Source organism: Coturnix japonica, chromosome 7 (assembly GCF_001577835.2).
Source record: "Coturnix japonica isolate 7356 chromosome 7, Coturnix japonica 2.1, whole genome shotgun sequence".
In the NCBI taxonomy this organism is placed as follows: domain Eukaryota; kingdom Metazoa; phylum Chordata; class Aves; order Galliformes; family Phasianidae; genus Coturnix; species Coturnix japonica.
This window is the reverse complement of record NC_029522.1, coordinates 3,465,917-3,478,644: the sequence shown is the minus strand read 5'-3', so window position 1 is coordinate 3,478,644 and position 12,728 is coordinate 3,465,917. Positions and strand designations below refer to the sequence as shown.

At 47.4% G+C, this 12,728-nt stretch overlaps 1 long non-coding RNA gene across 3 annotated transcripts in view; it reads left to right on the top strand.

The window, feature by feature from the left end:
• LOC107316385 overlaps window positions 1-12,728 on the top strand; it is an 82,871-nt gene extending 70,143 nt beyond the window's left edge. For 2 of the 3 annotated variants that reach the window (XR_001556312.2, XR_001556313.2), the window contains 4 exons: window positions 2,812-3,017; window positions 5,387-5,632; window positions 8,871-9,046; window positions 10,741-12,728. This is a non-coding gene — a long non-coding RNA (uncharacterized LOC107316385). Of the gene's footprint in view, window positions 1-2,811; window positions 3,018-5,386; window positions 5,633-8,870; window positions 9,047-9,360; window positions 9,930-10,740 lie in introns of those variants that run through there. The other variant, XR_004307957.1, reaches the window with a different exon arrangement.

Genomic DNA, 12,728 nt, shown 5'->3' with positions numbered 1-12,728 from the left:
TTTAAAGCAACTCAGTCTAATTTCCACCAAAACTAATTTTTTACCATCTTCACTTCCCAAGTGCCATGTTTATGCACCGTATGAAATGCAGCCACTGCTAGCTTGCTTTGAAGGTGTGCCATGCAGCCAGCAGGGTTTGAGTCTATGGTTAATAAGGCCTGGTTGCTATTCAAGCTGAGTGTGTACTGGATGCTATTTTCCTTACTGTTTTCTGTTTATGGTCAGTTGCTCCCTCTATCATATCAAGCTTCTGATGGATATTTGTCAATTGACAAATGTACAGGGTTTTAGTCACCAACTTCCCTTTATGGCAAAGCTTGTTCATTTCTAACCTGAAGTAACTTACCAAGGGCTGAGATTATTATGAAGTGCAAAGTCTTGGCAGAGGACCTATATTCTTATTTTTTTCCTTGAAGTTCATTACCTGGCTTTTTTCTTAGTATCATCATCTACAATTAAGTTGCATTTGCATCTGCTCATAGAAGGCATTTTAGCACGAGGACCATTGTAAATTGTGGTATATGTTTCCTTTTGCCCACTGATTAGGGAACTGCTATTGGGAAGCTTAATTTAGGGCTATCTCTATCTGTCTCTGGTTTAATTACATTGCTGTAGTGTTTCATCTTCACAGCGTCTTTGTGAAGCAACACAGTGTAGCTTTCCAGGGTGGGAGGAACACAGTCAAGATAAAAACATAAACTTGTCTCTGTAGGAAAGTTGCAATGGCATAAAATGAGATGAATATATATGTAAGAGACATGGACTTGGCATGGAGGGACATAATTTAGTGATGTGCCTCAGCAGGTCAAGTTGATGGTTGTACTTTGTGATCTTCAAAGGTCTTTTCCAACCTAGATGATTCTATCATTCTATTTTTATATGGGTGTCACTGTGATAACACTATCCATGGGTGACTGGCCTGGATTTTGAGTAAGGCGTACTGGCAAAAACCAACTCTTAGACCCTTTATTTGGAGAAGATGTGGGGGCATTCCTGGGTTGATGAAAGCTAGATTAAGTGCTGGACCGTCTGCTTTAGTCATCCTTAGCAAGCAGATTTGGCTGCTGCCTATCCTGAGGTCAGACACGGTGGAGGAAGAAGATGGCTATCTTGTTGGCCATGACACTGATGACTAAAATGTAATGATACCCCCAGACTTCTCCCTCAGACTGGAAGGGCTTACCAGATGTGTGACAGGATGTGGAAACCTCCTCAGTGCTACCAGAAACCTTTATGCTGACCTTTATGCAGAAAAGGAAAGAAGAAATGCAGTGTATCAGTTTCCTGCAGGAGGATGATAGTGCTGTATCCCTCCCAACTCCCAACTCCAGAAGCTGCTTAGGATGCAATAGCATGTTCCAAATTGTTTGGAGACTTGATGGCAATGGAGTTGTGGGAAACTAATCAGTGCTCAGAAATGCCTTTTGTTTTACTGGTGATTTTTTCCCCTCTCTCTTGACAGCATCCCTTATATAATTAGAAAAGTGGTGCAGGCTCAAAAGGCATGGCTTGATTGCAGCAATCACTTCCCTAGGCACAGATGTTGAATGAGTGAATGTGAGCTCAGGCCCATCTCATGCCTGCTGTGGGTGACCAGAGTGTTTGCTGGCCTTTAGCAGTGAGCCTCACCGCACACCCAGCACATAGGGAGAGATGCTTGGTCCCCATCACCAGCAGGGCACCAGGACTCAGCAGTGTGGCAACACCTGCAATGTGCAGCAGTGCTGGGAGGATACACAGATGGGTTTGGGCAGAATGGCTCTGCTAGGAAAGGCAGAAGTGCTGCAGCATGTGTATGGCTGGAGGAAGCAGAAGCTGTTTATGGGAACAGAACTTGCTGGCAGGGTCAGTCTGGGGATTTTGAAGCCTAGAATTTCCTACTGACCTTCTGCATCTGCTGGGTGTAACTGCACATGCAATTTCCCTGTTAAAAAAAAAAACAAGAAATTGGTGGGAAGAATCTCGCCTGATGCTTTGCAGACCAAGTCAGTGAGGCCTGGATTACTCATGAGCAACAAGACATCATTACATTCTTTCCTTACCTAGAGTTGCCAATGAGAGAGTAAATATTTTGAGGTGGTTTCCCATAGATGCTCTGGGCAGGCCAGGCAGCAGCTTGGACTACGAGGTATGGGGAGATGCACGTATGCCCATGTTTGCATCCTCCTGTCTCTGAGTTGCCCCACTAGCAGGGAGGTCTACTACTGCAGTAGTAAAGCAGCTGTGCACCTACGTATTTGCTGTGTTTGCCCATTGATGTGACTGTCCTGGAGCAGCTGAGCTGGGGCTGTGATGATGGGCTGGGGAGATGGGCACCTACAATAAGATCTCCGCGTGGCCAGGATGCTTAGTGGGATGTCTGAACTTCTCTCTCTGGGCTGTAAGTTCTTGCTGAAGCATTGGGGAGCAGAGCAGGATGCCCCTCAGCCTGCCTTTCTCCCTGCATCAGGACTTCGTGCATCCCAGACTCTCTCAGAGCTCCCTTACAAAGCTCCCTTTCACCGTGGAGCATCCGGAAAATATAATGGGGCAGCAATTACTGGGGTGGGTGCAGGCTTGGCTCTGGGAGATACGTGGCAGGGAGCCAATTATTGTTAATTAGGCATGTTGCTGTTGGCTGGCCTGGGCTCCTGTGCAGGAATTTGTTTGCACCAGGGGAGCTTTATGGCTGACTGAGCCCTGAGAGGCTACTGGGACTGATTTCAGGTGTGCTTAGGTCAGGGTCAGGACAGAAAGGCTCCGACCAAGACCTCATGCTGGGCCAGTCGCAGACAGATCTCAGAGCATGCTTAACCTTCATGCTTCCCTCAGGAAGAAGATGAGGCAGCAAGCAAAGCAGCTGGTGGCTGGGAGCTCTGCTGGAGAGAGGTGACCACTGCAGTGAACGTGTGCTGAGATCCTCCTGAGCTGAAACATCAGCACTGTCTGCTGGACCCCAAATATTCTGCTTTTTGCTTTCCATGCCCTATCGTTTCTGCACAAAGCTAGAGAGCATGCAGGACATTCAGACTGACATGGTAAGACGAGGAGAGCCCTTTTCAACCACCAGAGCGTGTCTTTTGGTTTGGCTCCAGTCTGGGGCAAGGCTGCATATCAAACCTGTTTTTCATTACAGATGGCTGCTTATCTATGACAGGGACAGCCAACAGGTCTCTCTGAAGGCACTGGGATTTCAGTGTGAGGGGAGCTGCCCAAAGAAATAAGACAAATAGGACAAACCAGGGGTGAAAGAACACCAAACTGCCCATGTGTGGCAGATCAGGAGCAGGAGGGCCAGGTTGCCAGCCTGGGGAGCAGCCAGCCAGCCAGCCAGCCAGCCCTGTGGCCAGCTCGGGCAATGGCCATTACGTTAGGCAGCTCCGCGCAGCTCTAATTAAATTATGGGATTAGAGCCATCTCATTCCTCACTCATCTGGTGCCAAGCACTTGTTCCAAGGGAGTGCTCTCCATTAAAGGGAAAACTGCCCACATAGCACTCTGCACGATCTCATCAAGAGTCTGGGCTGCCACAGAGTCATCCCTCTGTCGCGCCGCATTGCAGACTAGCTGTTTGGAGCACTGTGACCATGTTTCACTGGCTGGCAGGCCAAAGCCCTCTGCTTCCTTGTTGCAGGAACCCCAAGCACATCTTTGCTGGACTTTTGAGCAGAGCTCCCCTCAGTATTTGCAGAAAGGGGAGAACAAGACACCTTGCCATTTTCCTAATGAGAACTCATACGTTGCCTCCATCTCCCTCTCTACACTCTGCTACTTGCCTATGGGCTCTTCAGAAAGCTCAGAGCAGCCAGCGAAAGAGGAACCTCCAGAATGCACAACAGAGTTGCCTTGTATTTGCTTTTGTTGCACTTAATTCTTGGTTATGTACATTTCCTGTCAAAGGACAGACTTGTGGCTACGCTCTGCTTAGTGATTAGAGATTTGTACAGTTTCTCAACTTACATTTTGGCACTGGTTTTCTTTTGTTGCTTCACACAGATGTTGCCAGGGAGACCTGGCACTAAAGGAAGGGCTCTTCTCCTTTCTTCTCCTTTCTTTCACCACGCTCCCGTGCAGCACGGCCCCAGTTATCATCACTTATAGCCACGCTTTGAGGAGGCAGGCAATCTGCAGCTCAGCAAAGCAAGAGCCCTTGGCATGGCCCATGTGCAGGAAAGCAGGGGCTCACCTACACACTGGTGCCTCTGTGCTTTCCAACTTATTAAGCATAAACACAGCCATAATTAGAGCTTATTCCTTTAACCAGTTTAGGTGATCGGGTCATGAAAGCCTTCAGGATGGTGGATGATGGACAGTAAACACAGCATGGATAGATGGGGTTTGAAGGGAGTAAAAGGTTTTCTAGAGAATGTCGTCATTTTTTCAGTAATTTCTACAGAGTTGGATGGAAAAATAGAGCTTTTATACAACTATACAGAATATTATAATTTTGTTTTGGAGGTGGGGGGAATTCAACACCATTGGCTTGGTTCTGTCCAGGTTGACTCCAAATGGGCTCTCTTGTGGTTCATGTGAATGTGCCAGATAATCTGTAGTGTCCTTCAGTCTGCCCCAAGCCCACTCCAGGGCTGCATGCACAGTCAGCACGAGGGGAGATGGAGTTCTGGATGAGACAAGAAAAGGCACAGGACGCTCCAACAAAAAGTCCTAGAGGAAGCCTGGATGTGGACACCAAATAGGAGCCACATAAACTGACACGTTGGGAAATTCTGTTGTGATTTAGAGACAAGTAGAAACAAGACAGGGAATCTGACTCGTGTTCTGAGAAACTCAAAGACAGCCCAAACAGCATGAGGACAGTTATCCCTGCCTGCACCAACAAGGGAAAGCAGGCTGCCTGTGACACAGGGCAAAGAACATCGGCACGGTGGTAGGGAGCACTAACAAGAAGGACTGCATCTCTTTGTAAGATTTCTGCTACATCATGTGCTAACGCCTACTTCCTCATGGGCTGCAAAGGGAAGGCCCTTTGCTGCCACACAGGGCGCACAACACAGCTAGAGGAAAAGACTTCAGGCTTCTTCCAGCTGTAGGATTTGGTTGTTTGCAAGCCACACACTAAATTTTTTGTTCTCTTTGCAGTGTGGCATTTTCTCCTGCTGCTGTCTGCACATGGCCATTTTGGCTGGGTCATTGGAGTACATAAGAACCTAGTTTCACTTGCTCCTTGTCCAGCACAAAACCCCATAAAAGGTCTATTGCCAGAGGGTCCATTGCATGAATTTAACTTCAGCTGTCTCCTTTATTCAATCACTGGGCTGCATAATTGCTTTTGGAAAAGTCGTTTTTCCTATCTTTTGCCCTTTCTTGGCTGGAGGCGTACCGTGTCTTAGTTTTAATATACTGACTTCTCCCCTGGACGAGCTCTCAATCTCTTCTGTTTTTGCAGACTTAGGTAAAGCAGAGAATATCCTGCCTGAAATGAAGCATCTTCCCACAAACTGAGTTCATCCTTCAAGGTACTCAAACCTCAGCTGGACGCAGCCCTGAGCAGAAGTCCTCACTGGATCTGCTTTGAGCAGGGGGTTGGACTGCTGAGATCCCAATCGTGGCTGCAGCACTGTGAGTGAGCACAGTGAGCAGGAGGGGAGCCTTCAAGCTTCAGCGCCAGGACCAAATATTTACCCTCTGCACGGTATGTCACAGGCAATTAAGGTAGCTGAGCTGAAAGCAGAGTGATGAGAGGAGCTGTTTGCTTTTCCAACCGGACCAGCAAGTGCATATTAAATTATCTGTACTCCGTATAATATTTAGCTATAAATCTTATTAACGGTAGTCTGCAGCAATGCAGATCTGAAGGAAGGGAAGTAAAAGGAAACGAAATGAGTTTGGAATAGTAAAGAAGGAAGGGGACAAACCCTGGCTGATAGCTCAGGAAACGATTTGCGGATGACGGTTTTATAGGAAAGGTTTCAGCTCCACGAGGAAATCAACTGGAACAGCTCTGGCAAGATAGCTCTCCACGTGCAAGCTCTTCTCACAGAATACCAATGACTTGAATCCAAAGCAAAGCGGCTTTGGAATAGAAGAAGCTATTTCAGGAGCTATCCCTGCACTATGACAGGAATGGGGAAGGGAAGGAGCAAGGACCAGCCGACACTTGGATTGTAAAAGAGGAGCAATCTGAAGTCAGAAATCCGTGCTAGCTTGCCTTTGAGTCAGAGTAGTTGGGGTTCATTTGTTGCTTTGCTTTATTTCCCTGCCTTCAACATGGGCACAGGCTGCCATGAGAATAAAATACTCTTAAGGGTGGAGAGGGGGATATTTTGCTGATGTGCAAATCTGTGAGGATGAATCCAGATCAGTTCATGACCCACTTGGAAAGTGCCCTGCAGAAGGCTCTGGGCAGGGCTGGAAGCAAGTAGAAAGTGAAACCACTGTTTGCAGAGAGCTGCCAGTTCCACAAGCCTTCTGTGCCTGCGCTGGGGCTCTCCCAGGTATCACCTTTTGCTGATGCTTTATTCCATTACTGCTGGTTGCCAGAAACAATTAACTAGCAAATGGACTGAGCACAAAGGCTAGTATGAATTACTGCCTCACAGGAGGATGCTCACAGCCCTTCTGTTTCCCAGAGAGGAGCCTGGCTCTGGGTTTCATGCTCGGTCCATGCACCAGTCTCTGCTGCACTGCAGTGCTTGAGAGTGCCATGCCGTGGGCTGCAGCATCAGCACCCACTCCTATGGCTGGGGTAGCTGCAGGGACACCTCACCCATCAGCCTTCAGCCACCCCTTCCAATCACACCATTTCCTTCTTCAGGCTCAGACGATGTGAGAAATCACACCTCGGGCATGCTCTTTCCCAAGAGGCGTGGGAAGAAGGTTTTGCAGACAGCGAGGCAGTGCTCTGAGACACATTTCCAGCTCCACACCATTGCTTCTCAGTGATGCAGATTCCCCAGGCACCTTTGGTGCCATTGCCCCAGCAGCCTCAGAACTGCCCTTCCCACATCTCCATCACCTCCAAGCTTGGCCAGGGACTGTCTGTACTTGCTTCGGGGGAGAACATGCAGACCACAGTTCCATCTTCCCTAAAACAGGGAAAATGGAAATGCACAAACAGCTGCTTTCAAGTGATGTTTTGCCCAGGTTGAAGTGTTACAGAGAGGTCCCATATCATTACCAAAATGCATCCCAAAACCAGGCCTGCAACGAGGGTCCTGTGCTGTTAGTGCTCAGCAGATATTTCCCTCTCCATGGCTGCATGGGCATTCCCCTCCATGCAATGCAAAGAGGATTATCTCCCTTCATGCAATGCAAGGCAAAAGCCTGCTTGCAGCTCCAGCCCAGGCTTTGTGAGATAACTGCCAAGGGCAGTCCATTCTTGCCAGGAGAGTACCTGGACACAGCAGCAGCCAGGAGTACTTTAAATGAACCAAGAAGATGCCCATATCCAACCCAGCCATCTGTTACATGCAGGACCCAATATCAGCTCAGGGCACTAGAAAACAGTGCCACGTCAGTCCCTTTGATTCTGGTTATCAGCTGCTGACAAGGGCTGGTGGCAGGAGGAAAGCCAGGATCTAAAAGCTGTGATCCAAACCCTGCTCTGCTGCTTGTTTCTGGGTCACACATGTGTCCGTATAGAGCTTATTTTTAGATTCTGACTTCAGGATGGCTGAAATCTGATTGATTTATACCTGGGAAAGCTGCAGATCATGGCTGTTACAGCTTCTACTCTGGAGGAATTCAGGGAGGCAGCAGGGAAGAAAAGAGTCTATTTTGCCCTTGAGTTTTCTTTCCAGATATAGCAAGACATCAGCTTTACTTTATTAGCAACTGCTAGAAAATATTCCAGAAAGCTTTCCTTATCAGCATGATGTTCCAGTCCAAGCCTTGCCCCTGCATCAGCCAGGTGTGCACATTGCCTGCAATGAAGCAAATCCAACCTGAAGTCTCCAAGATATCCTAGAATAAACTGGTGTGACCCCAGCTGGCTTTGTCCAGAAGCACAAAGGCATGAATGACAACATGCACAGATAAATCTCAGTCTTATCTCTGCTCCTCTGGGATAGCAGCAGCTATGGTATTGCTCTGCCATGCTCCCCATTGCACTCCTGATGCAGGAGCCAAGCTCAGTGGGTACCAGGTGTTTCTTTTTTGGGGTGGATTTTCCCATCTTGAGGGCTTGGGAATTAGTTCCCTGCCTTGAAAGCCATCGGGTCTGGGTAGAAAGCAAGTTAGGAAAACATCTTTTAAAGTGTTTTGTTGACATGTTTACCATGCTTTTATTAAGCTTCATGGTGCTGATACACAACTTTAAAACAATTTTATGTTCATCAAGGGCCACTCTGGGCAGGCACCTTCAGGAAAGCTGATTTGAATTGACTCTTCAACTTAGAGTGAATAAACCAACTGTAGTCTGGGGGAAGAGTCCCTGGGTGGATGATGCACTCATGCAGGGTAATTGTACCAGGGTAGCTCTCACGTTGTGGTCAGGAGGAGATAATTTGCCATGCTGTGTATGAGGGCAGTCCTCTGGGACCAAGCTTGCTATTGCAGGTCTATTTCTCTGAGCTTAGTGAGATTCTGTGGGCTCCTGTTCCCAGGGTCTGGGAAAGACAACAAAGAAATACCAGTCTCTGCAGGTCATACTGCAACTGTATAACCACATCCCTTCAGAAGAAGTCTGTGTCTCCCATGCAAAGCTGCTTAGTGGTCTGAAGACTGACAATAAGCAGGCTTGCAGGGAGGAAATGTTTAACAAGACATTTGGAAGGAGGTTTCCCTAACCATCCCAGTGTTTATCCCATCTCAAGCCCCTGTGCCTTAAGATCAGAGTTTGCCCAGTGCTCAGAAGATCACTTTTGTGTCATGCTGACTTGGGTTGTGATTATATATCTTCTAATATCTCTTTTATCTTGCCTTTGCCACAGCTGCTTTCCTCTTGGAATCCTCTGAGTGTCCTAGAGGAACAGCTACAAGTGGAGTGAAGGAAGAGGACAGCAAAGCTTGTCTCCACGTGACATCTGTGGACACTTCAGAGCCACCATCACTCACATGGATCTGAAAGGAAAGCTCTCAACGTGCTCGCAGGGATGTTCAAAAAGGGGTAGGTGAAATAGTTTGACACGTGCTCATGTTGAAACCTTGGGCTTTGCTGAAGAACTCCCAGTAGACTTTGTAGGGTGGTTTTGCAGAATGGACAGTGAGCACAGGCTGGAAGCAAAGCATTTTTATTCCTCCTCTATTTTTAACCAGGCTCTGAAGCCCCCTCCCAAGTATTTGCACTGCTGTTTTGCGGGGTTTGTTTTGCCAGACTTTCACTGCTGCTATTTTGGGGTAGAAATGTGATAAAAGGGAAGAGGGAAGAAAGGAAAGGTTTATATTCCCTTTTTCTTCTTTTTGTTTTTTTTCTTCTTAAAGCTAGAAAGGAGAAAATGGAAAATAGAAGCTATGAAAATGCCCCGATTCTTTCAGAATTACTTCCTGCTGATATCCACCCTCAATTACAGATTTTATGCATCAGCAAAAAAACAAACCTACAAGTGTGTAGCTCCTGTAGCAATAGAGGGGCTTTTTGCTTGGTCCACTCTGCCTAGGTTGCTGACCTAGAGGCACAGGAAGAATGCAGTCTGACTTCAGCTGCTTTGAAAGACCCATTGTTCCTTAACAGTGAGCATTTATGCTGACGTAGACATTTTGTGTGCATCTGTTAACAGGGGAGGGGGAAATATTGAAATGGGTAATAAAGGAGATGAAAACAATCCGTGCTGGTCTCTGGGTAATAACCAGCTGACGTTAAGCTTAAGCCCAGCCGATTAGAGTTAATAATAAATGATCATTAATTAAAGCTAAATTACAGGGGGAGGTGCAGGCTTGGCTCTTGTGCCAATTAGAGCCCTGCAGTTCATAATGGACAGAATCTATCCAGACTGTGAATAAATGATCAAAGGCTAGTAAAGTGTACAGCAAGGCTGTAGTGGTTAAAATGCTGCACCGATAAGGAAGAGGCCAAAAAGGTTGAGTGAGCCAGATATCTCACTTGGTCTGTATTATGCCAGCAAGATTTGCTGCAGTGTGAGTGTGCATGTGTGTGTGTGCATGTGCATGAAGGCCCATTGCTGAGCCTGGCTCCAGAACACTTTGGGTCCAGCCCCAAAAGGGGGCATGGGCCTTATGGATGGAGTGTGGTCTGATTATTGGGTGGTCCTGTGTGGTACCAGAAGTTGGACTTGATGATCCTCATGCATCCCTTCCAGCTTATAATATTCAATGGTTCTATGATTCTAGGATATTCATTCACTTCATAGTGTCAGCTCAAGGTAAAAGGCTCTGGGGAAGTTGGTTTGATCTCCAGAAAGAGAGTGAGAGGCAACAAAGAGCAAGCAAGGTGTTGATGGCTGCGTTCAAATGGATCCACCTCAGAAAGAGTCATGGCTGAGCCTTACTGACTTTTACTTTGGCATTTGCACAGAGGGATAAGACAGGGTTACCCCTGGAGATGTCTTCCACCCAGACTCACCATTCAGCTCCCAGTCACAGGCACACCCTCTTGAGTCCAGCACAAAGCCATGAGATGGAGCCAAGTGAAACCAGTTTTGAAGGCTCAGGAATCATAACTGTGCAAATGTGGTTTTATCAGAGCTGAAGGGTCACACTTAACACTCCCCCACTCTCCCTGGTCCACTTGGGGTCCATTGTGCAGTGCAGTCACCTCAGAGAGTTTGCACCACTGTGTTGTGCAGGACTCACACTGTGCCTGAAGCAGAGGGAGATGATGACAGCTGCTTGCTTCACTTTCAGAAGCCAAACTGAAGCCGGCACAAGCTCGGACCTGACTATGTGTCATGTGTGTGAGGACGGAGAGTCAGAGGAGACATTCATGCTCACCGAGTTGATGTGATTGTTGGCAAGGGAGCAGCTGTTCACTGGGAGATGCAAATGTGATCCAGAAAGGGGCTACCAGTGGAGCAGAACGTGCCACCACCTCTGGCAATGTCAGTGGTGCTGATAAACCAGGGAAGACAGGCTACATTCATTGGAGGTACTAGGGATAAGCAGGTGAGTTATGGCGGCACCCGGACAGCTGTGGAGCCAAGTAATTCCCATTATACTTCTGTCTTCTGCCAAAAGTCTAGGAACTAAATCCACTGCTCAGACTCTGAGAAGGAGGTGGAAGCCCCCTCTGCTTCCACGAGTGGCGCTCAGGGAACCTTGCTCACCCCCAGTTTGCTCTCAGTGCTGGAAGTGCTGCCCTCTCATGTAACTCTGATGGACTCAGAGAGCAGTAACAGCTCCAAGCAAACCAAGAGCCCCAGGGTGTTTGCACACATCAGCACAGTGACAACTAGTCGTAGATCCTGGGGACAAAACATGCCTTGTTAAACTTCCTGGTGGTACAGAGAAGTCTTAGATTACCCAAAGAACTGCCAGCTATGGGGAAAAAGAAAGCATTTTGAAAGCTTGGTGTGTTTAAGGCACACTCAGACCTTCAGATGTGTCTGCCAAATTATCTTCAAATAACACGTAGCAACAGTGATACTCTGAAAGCTCTGTTCTGGTCCAAAGAAATTCCACCTGCTTGTTTTCTGCCTGTTTCTTCTGTGTCTTACCTGCACAGCAACTGTTCCAGATGTGCTAGACTAGATTAAACAGAATGTTCTCATTTAGGAATAAACACAGGTTCTGTTTTTAGCTTAACGCATTTTGGTTCGACACTGTGAGCATCCACGCAGGTAATTTGGAAAGATGCTCCAGTTCAGACTTGCATGCTGTGTAATTACCACCAGGTGCAGAGCAATCGCTGTGGCACCATGATGTGAGCAGCAGGATGGCTGACACAGCTGAGGTGTCAGGGCTTGCTGGCCCAAATAAATGCCAGCTCGTGCCAATGCTGGATATGGGGTGGTAGGAGGCAGGGAAAAGAAGCTGGCAAAGCTTGGTCTCCTTTGCACAGCTTTGTCAGATGCAGGCAGTTACTGACTCGAGGCAAGATTTCCTAAATTGCACTGCTCATGCTTCCTGGGCCAGCATGTGCATGTACTTGCGTGCAGAACAGCCATGGATGAAGGGTTCCGGGTCTGCAATGCACAGCATGCCAGTAGCTGTGGTTGTCTTAAGAAGAAGCAAGAGGGAACCTGACCCTGCAGCCAGCCAAACAGCGGTGCAATCAAGAAGAATGAGCTGAGCCTGGAAATATTTTTGATCATCATTTTCCAAACGAATCTATTTTTGCAGAGACTTGATTTGTCCGCGTTTCTGGGCTCAGACAGCAAGAGCAATTTCTGGGGCTGTTCACAATGGCTGAACCTACCCCACAGTTCTCACATTGGATCAGCACCTTTGGCACCCACTCCTGACGTGAATGCCTGATGCAGTGTTGAAGGGCCTGTTCTGATATGAATTTCCTTCTAACTGAAGCTTCTAAAGACTCCTGTCCAATAACAGGGTATTTCTTTCCCTTCCTCACTTCCACGGGTTATTCTGGAAAATCAATTCTCAAGATGCTATGGCAGGAAGAATAAAAACAGCCAAACACATGAACTAATCTCTCTGACAGCACAATTACTTCCAAGCGCCTATAGTGTAGAGACAAAGAAGCCTGTAGAAGGAAACAGAGGGAATCCCCTATACAAAAGAAGGAAATTTGGGAAGAATGACTAATCCAAGAGAGAAAATTAGGTGTTGTGTTGTTAGCAAGACAAAGGGGTCTCAAAATACCAAGCTGATATCTGTGTCATGCAGGGTGCCAGGACATAATGCTGCAGTACTGGACCTTACTGGTGGAGCAG